The sequence below is a fragment of the Chlorocebus sabaeus genome, chromosome 9, assembly GCF_047675955.1.
Source record: "Chlorocebus sabaeus isolate Y175 chromosome 9, mChlSab1.0.hap1, whole genome shotgun sequence".
In the NCBI taxonomy this organism is placed as follows: Eukaryota; Metazoa; Chordata; class Mammalia; order Primates; family Cercopithecidae; genus Chlorocebus; species Chlorocebus sabaeus.
Genome location: NC_132912.1, coordinates 6752914 through 6760756, shown reverse-complemented (window position 1 = coordinate 6760756; position 7843 = coordinate 6752914). Strand labels below are relative to the sequence as shown.

General features: G+C 39.9%; 1 long non-coding RNA gene across 1 annotated transcript; it reads right to left on the bottom strand.

The window, feature by feature from the left end:
- Positions 1 to 2951: 2951 nt before the first annotated feature.
- On the bottom strand, positions 2952 to 7282 carry LOC140712357 (uncharacterized). Its single transcript, XR_012093884.1, has 3 exons — positions 7193 to 7282; positions 6347 to 6407; positions 2952 to 3507 (listed from the first exon to the last, which is right to left on the bottom strand). It is a non-coding gene; the product is annotated as an uncharacterized lncRNA (long non-coding RNA).
- Positions 7283 to 7843: the final 561 nt, after the last annotated feature.

The window sequence follows — 7843 nt, the reverse complement described above, 5'->3', positions numbered from 1 at the left end:
GCGTGTACATTTATGTGTGACTATTCATGCTAAAGAGTTCTTAAAGAACAAATGTCAGCCTGCTGATGCTCCACTTTCTCATTGCCCTGTACATTTGAGTGTTTCAGAAGAAATTCACATGACCACACTGGGACACAGACTCGTCTGATGCCATGAAACTTTGAGTAGACACAAAGGAAAGGCAAGAAATTAAACACAGGAGAACTTGGTTCAGTATCTGGGGCCAGCAAGGAATTACACACTTAGAACCCAGATGCTAGGTCTCAGTGAGGCAGGTTATCTTCATCTCTCCCTATCCCCACCCACCAAGCCCAAAGAAGGTGTATTAGTCTGTTTTCATGCTGCTGATAAAGACAAACCCAAGGCTGGATAATTTATAAAGAAAATTTATAAATGAACTGGTTTAATGGACTCACAGTTCCATGTGGCTGGGGATGCCTCACAATCATTGTGGAAGGCAAAAGGCACATCTTACATGGCGGCAGGCAAGAGAGAATGAGAGAACCATGTGAAAGGGGAAACCTCTTATAAAATCATCAGCTCCACTGAGATTTATTCACTACCACAAGAACAACATGGGGGAACTGCCCCATGATTCAATTATCTCCTGCTGGGTCCCTCCCACAGCATGTGGGAATTATGGGAGCTTCAGTACAAGATGAGATTTGGGTGGGGACACAGCAAAACCATTTCAGAATAGATAAAGGCTTCTCTCATGTGGAGGATCCTTCACACTAAAGGATTCTGGAACAGGCCCCACCGAATCCTGGTTTCATCTATGGGAGGAACAGGTAAGGGACCAGAGAACAATAATCCCTTACCCTGTTACGTAATGTTTATATTTTAAATGTCTCCTTTACTTTCTTGCTGAGGACATGGTAAAACCTAGTGAAAGTAATGTTAGACAAGCCCAAGTCCTTTTTTTTGTCAGTTTTTTCACCTAGACCAATATGTGGGGTCTGCTCTAGTTCACGGATTAGTCTCATTTTGAATTCATGTTGATAATCTCCAATAAACACTCCTCATGGCCTGGAAACTCTGAGAGGCTTTTCAGGTAAGTCTGCTCTACCAGCTCTTATCAAAGTGACCACTCTCTTGCATGTTACCAAATATGTTGGATATTTGTATCCTGATTTTGCACCACCTTTTAGTAGCATTTTTGTGCATTTCACTATCCCATCTTTTATTTTTTGCTACAAGAATATGTATTTATTGTAACAACTTTATTGAGTTATAGTTTACATACCATGCAAATAATTCATTTAAAGTATACAATGTGATGGCTTTTAACACAATCTGTCTTAGAATATTTCATCACCCCAGAAAGAAACCTGTACCCATTACCCATCACTCTCTAATCCCCCCAGCCCTCCTTCTAGCCCTAGGCAACCAGTAATCCACTTCCTCTCTCTAAAGATTTATCTATTCTGGATATTTCATATAAATTGAATTATTTATCATGTGATCTTTTGTGACTGGCTTCTTTCCCGCAGTATGTTTGCAAAGTTCATCCATGTTGCAGCATATATCAGTATTCCATTCTTTTTTATTGCCAAATAATATTTCCCTGTATAGATCTACCACACTTTGCTTATCTATTAATCACACGGTGGGCATTTGGGCTATTTCCAGTTTTTAGCTATTATGAATAATGCTGCTGTAGTCATTCATGTATGAGTTGTCCTGTGGACATATATTTCATTTCTTTTGGGTATATGCCTATGAGTAGAAGTGCTGGGTCATATGTTAACTCTATGTTTAACCTTTTGAGGAACTGCCAGACTGTTTTTTTAAAGTGACTAAACCATTCTTACATTCCCATCAGCAATGAATAAAAGTTATAATTTCTCCGCATTCTCATCAACACTTGTTATATCTGTTTTTTAAAAAAATTATAGCCATCCTAGTGGGTGTGAAGTGGTTGTGGTTTTCACTGGCATTTTTCTGATGACTAATAAGGTTGAACATCCTTTCATGTATGTATAGGTTATTTTTATATCTATGTTGGAAACTGTGTATTTAGATCCTTTGCCCATTTTTTTAAATGGTTGACTTGGTGTTTTTTTTAATTAGTGAGTTATGTTATTTATATATTCTAGACAAAAGTCCCTTATCAGATATATGATTTGCAAATATATTCTTCAAGTCTTTGGGTTGTTTTTCCACTTTCTTGATGATATCTTTTGAAGCACATGTTTTTCATTTTTGAAGTTCAATTTTTTTTCCTTTTGTTGTTTGTGCATTTGGCATTGTATTTAATCAACCATTGCCTAATCTAGAGTCCCAAAGATTTACCCGTATGTTTTCTTCTAAGATTTGTACAGTTTTAACTCTTACATTTAGGTGTTTAGTCCATTTTGAGTTAATAATTACATATGATGTGAGGAGGGGTCCAACTATTTTCTTTGGCATGTAGATATCCAGTTGTTCCTGCATCATTTGTTAAAAAAATTCTTTTCTGTTGATTGTTTTGGCAACCTTGCTAAACATCAATTGACCATAAATGTGAGGGACTATTTCTGTGTTCTCAATTCTATTCTATTGATTTATATGTCTATTTTTATGCAGCACCACACATCCTCTTCTTGAAACACTCTCCTCTTGGCTTCCAGACCACAAAACTTTTCTGGGTTTTTTCCAATCTTTCCATCTCCTGTGTAGTTTCACCTACTTGTTCCAGCCATATCCCTGAGCTCTAAATTTGTCTATCTGACTGCTTCTGCTGCATCTCCATTTAAATGTCTCATTTAAGGCATTTCATACCTTACATGTCCAAAACTAAACTTTTGCTTATCTAATATAGCAAAATATTCTTATTCAAGTCTTCCCATGAAAATGGCATTTTCATCCAACCAACTTAGCTAGAAACTTGAAAATCACTTTTGTCTCCATTTCCTAACATCATCTGTATCAATTGGGATCAAGTCAAAAGACGGAAACCACACTAGTTATTTTAACAAAACAAATTTAATATAAATAATTTCAACCAGATGTTAGAGAATGCAAAAAAACAAAAAGAAAACATAAAGATATCACAAAACTATTAAATGCAGTGAAAAACTATCTGCCTTAAGTCTGGGGGAACACAGAGATAAGGTTGGAATTATTAAGAGCTTGGGATTATGAGACACCTGGAGGAAATATTCCATAAAGTAGGACTTAGACCTCTAAGGAGGGCTCTCCAGCCAGCTGTTGCTCCTGTCTCAGGATGGGTTTGGGATGGGAATGAAGCTGAACCTGGGAGTATTAGGAAAAGGGCAAACAGAAATCTACTGTCACAGCTGACATGTATTAGTAGCATCTTTGCTAGAACATTGCCAACAGGAACTGGAAGCAAAAAGGAAGGAGCAGGTCTCTTCTCATGATGCCTCCAGCCTTTCAGTATCCCTTTAGTGTCTTCCTTCAGCAGAGCTTAGCATGTTGGGAGTTGATAATGCAGAAATTTTGTTTTGTAGAGTCTCCATCTCAGCATCCAGAAGAAATGAATGTGGAAGGACAGCTTTGAAGCTGAGAAGCAAGAGCTTAGTAACCAACTCAGTCCATCCTTTTGATTACTCAGCACCCATACTTCCTGTTGTTTCTGCCTGTATTCTCTGGACCCTACCTGCCTCTCTAGCCTCAATCCCTGACTCACAGTGTGTTGACCATGTTAATATTCTTTCAGGTCCCCAAATTCCCAAAATGATTTCTGGCCTTAAGATTATCACATTTCACAGGGACCACTCTCTACCCCACACCCATACCAGTTATTTGCCTGACTGGCTCCTTCTCATCTTCAAGTCTCAGTTAAACTATCTCTTCCACAGAGCGGGTACCCTTAACCACGCAATTAAAGAAGCAACTGATTCTTGCACACAACAATTTTTCTTTTCCATCATTGCATTTATATATTTATTGTATGTTTATTCATGTGAAAATTTTTTATGTCTGTCTCCATCAATAGAATATGAGCCCCATACTTACTTTGCTTACTTCGTTTATCATTTCATATATATATATATAAAACATCCATCATAGCCCCTGATATTTCATAATGTTGAATAAATATATGTTGAATGGATGCTACTGAACCAACCCGCTGTGTTCTCAGGGGTACCATATTTATCTGCAAAAGAGATCTTTTTTGTGTTGGGCAAGTGTTAAGTCATGAAGTGGGGGTGAACATTTAAAAAACCTAGAGGAGAGAATATTTTTCTTGCCCTAATGGTAACCGTGGTGCACCCAGACCAGAGATGCATTAAAAAAAATTTTAGTTAAAAAAATAAAAAATAAAAATCATTTCAGGAAACAGGATCATAGTCATCTGGAAAATAAAAACAGAAAATGCGTATTTGGAAGAACTGGAAAACAGGTAAAAGTAATTCAGATTATGAACACTTTGAAGACCAAGCACAGGATACACAGCTATTTTATTTCCCCTGAAAACTCAGCAAAAGGACGAGCTTCTGTTGCAGTAGCAGTGGTCTAATTTTACCAGCAGGAAGAAATCCCAGTAAAAGTTATGTGTCATTTGAATAGATCAACAACAGGCAGGTAACACATGTATTCAGTAGAAGAAAGGAGATGTTTGGGACTTGAAAGTGGAGGAGAGGAATAAGGAAACAACATCTTTCAAATTGACTTAGAATTTCCTCTTTTCTGTGTTCATGTTTTTCACTAGTTGTTCCCAAGTGTCCTCAAACAGGTCATTTTTCACTGCAAGGATAAGTCTCTGCCAATACCTTTCACCAGATTACATGGAAGATTCCTAATTTATAGTAGGGGCCAGCATCATGGGCATGTGACCCATGTAGTCACAAAGAGCCCTGTGTCCAGAAGGGCAACAACACACCTAATATGATGTTCTGCTGTTGCCATTGTGAAATTCATAGATTTCTGATTAAGTGATCCTGCATGTTTATTTTGGACTAGACTCTGCAAATGGTGTAGCTAGTCTTACTCATAGTCTAAGTTCTGAGCCATATTATGCTAAAAGAATTTCCACATATAAGTCCTTCCCAACCCTGGGCTTCATTTGATAATCTTATTTTATTAATATGAGTTTAGAAGGTACTATGTCCAATCACCCTTCCCAGTCCCTGAGATTCCCTCCCCTGCCCTTGATGACATGCACCATTTCTGCTACATAATAAGCATGAGTGGGGATTCACTATAATTTGATTTTCTAAAATAAAGATCACAAACTAATAAATCTGCTAAAGATGATCTTGCACATAACTGAATGACTTCTGTGCAAGGAGAGATTTAAAAATATATTTCCTGAGTGTAAAGTGCCTCCCTTCTTTCTCTGCTACCTCAGATCCCTGACCTCACACCAACTAGAAATACAGTGGAAATTATCAGTACAGTATTATTGATTATAGTTTTCCACTAAAAGATCTGTATTGTTAAAGCAAGACTTTATATATGAAGCATTTTGTAGTTCTGTGAGTGCTTTCACATACTTTACATCATTTGACCATCACAACAACAGTGTGGTAAGCGGAATGGTCTTATAAATTCTGTGTAGCAACAGTGTCAAGGGCAAATACAAGGAGGTAGCAACTTAGGGTCAAGTCTAGCCTAGACCACTTCCTTGATCATAAAATGAAGATGAAATGTGATCATATGTGTAAAACTCCTAGTACAGTGCCCAGTGTGGAATACATAGGAATTTTTGCTGTTGTGTGCATGCTATCCTGGAGAAACTGAGGACAAACGTGGTCCTGATTAGAATCCTATCCACTCACCACCATCTGTCTCCAGCAGTTCCCACAAGCATCCTGCTTTCTCACGGCCTCTTGACTTCCCACCTGCTGCTCTGTCCAAAATTGCTGCTGCCCATTTTCCACCTGGTTAACTCCCACTTATTCTTTTTTTTTTTTTTTTTTTGAGAGGGAGTCTGGCTCTGTGGCCCAGGCTGGAGTGCAGTGGCCGGATCTCAGCTCACTGCAAGCTCCGCCTCCCGGGTTTACGCCATTCTCCTGCCTCAGCCTCCCGAGTAGCTGGGACTACAGGCGCCCGCCACCTCGCCTGGCTAGTTTTTTTGTATTTTTTTTAGTAGACACGGGGTTTCACCATGTTAGCCAGGCTGGTCTCGATCTCCTGACCTCGTGATCCGCCCATCTCGGCCTCCCAAAGTGCTGGGATTACAGGCTTGAGCCACCGCACCCGGCCAACTCCTACTTATTCTTAAAGACTTACCTCATGTGGCCCTTTTTCTAAGACTTTCCCCTATCAGCTCTTCTCCAGGCTGTGTTAAGTGATCCTTCCTGGGGCTCCCATCTCCCTCTCCTCGCTATGGCTGCACCGTGTTGTGCTGTAGCTGCCTGCTCCCAAGTTTGTCTTCTCTGTTGCCAATACTTACCTTTAGGTCAGGTAATCTCTGTTTTGCAGTTCTTGAGTAGATGTTCAATCAATATTCTTTCCTTAAATGAATGAATACATAAATGAATAAAAGAAAGTAAGAAGGAATCAATTAATTTGCTTTTTGTGTGTGCCTCTTATAACAGAACAGAGATGCCAACAGCTTTTCCACTATCCTGGAGATAAGCCAGCACTCTGTTTTAAAGCTGAAAGCAACAGGGCATGATTTCCCTTAAGGAAAGCATTCCTTGAGCTCCCAAGGATCTAGCCTGTGGCCACAGGTTTAGAAATGGTAGACTGCTGAATCTGAGTTGGGGGAAGGAGCATCACTTGATTGCAAAGATCATTTTTCTTGGCACTAGTCAAAGAAGAGGACAGAGACATCTGCATGTCCCAATGACATCACTTGGCCCTGCCTTGCACAATAGAGGAAAAAAGCTGTCAGGGCAAATTTCCAGTTTATCTAGACACAGCTGGGCCAAGGCCAAGATTTTCCACCCCTCTCCCTACCCCTACTGCTCCCAACACTGAAAATGGCCTTTGGAGCATAAAACTGCTGGGAAAGAGCCAAGCTCTTCATCATGAGTTCAAGGTGGTGTCATCATATACCCCTCGTCCTTCTGTGCTTCCACTCGCCACCCCCAACTTCCACCCAAGAAGCCACTCCCTGAATTTGAAGGTTAGCATTGCTACACATGTTTTATACTTAAACTATATATGTATATATCCTTAAAACTGTAGAGCCTTGTTTAACACTTCTTAAACTTTATATATGTTTTATCATGTTGTACACATTCACCTTAACTTACGAATGTCTTCTCAATATTACGCTGTGAAATTTACTCACATGAATATTTGTAGCTCTGCTTCATTCATTCCCTTGGGTAACTATCAGGTTGCCAGGCAGGGTGTCAAATGTGACAGAAGCTAGTTGGAGATGTTCTCCATGTGGTATGTGAGGCTGGTAGGAGGGCGTAAAGGGGCACATCACTCTCAGCTCTTACCCTGCTCTCATCTTGGGGTAAACGTGTATCCGGGGAGGATCTGTGGTCTGCTTCAACACATGGAGACCGGGTTGATCTCATTTCCTGAGCTTTGTTCCCCTCTTGAGTGATTCTACAATCAGACAGTATATTGAACCAAAACAACGTTGGTCTGGAAGTCAGAAACCTAGATTCTTGTCCCAGTTCTGAAATAAGAACCCATGTCACCTCCGGTAAGTTATTTCACCTTAGCAAGCCTCAGTTTCCATGTGGAGTATAACTCGGTTTTCAGAAGCCTTACAAGTCACAGAGGACCCATGAGGCACAATTCTAGGGTGGCCTGCAGTGAAGTTGTCAAACTTTGTACAGAAGGACCCTGCGATGGTCTCTGCACCCCCACTTCCCACCTAAAGATAACTACGCAGATTATCTAACTTTCCTAAGCCTCCCTTACCTCCTCCCCACAAATTGAGAAAATAATAATGAAGTTATAAAATGCATGTAGGCCGGGCGTG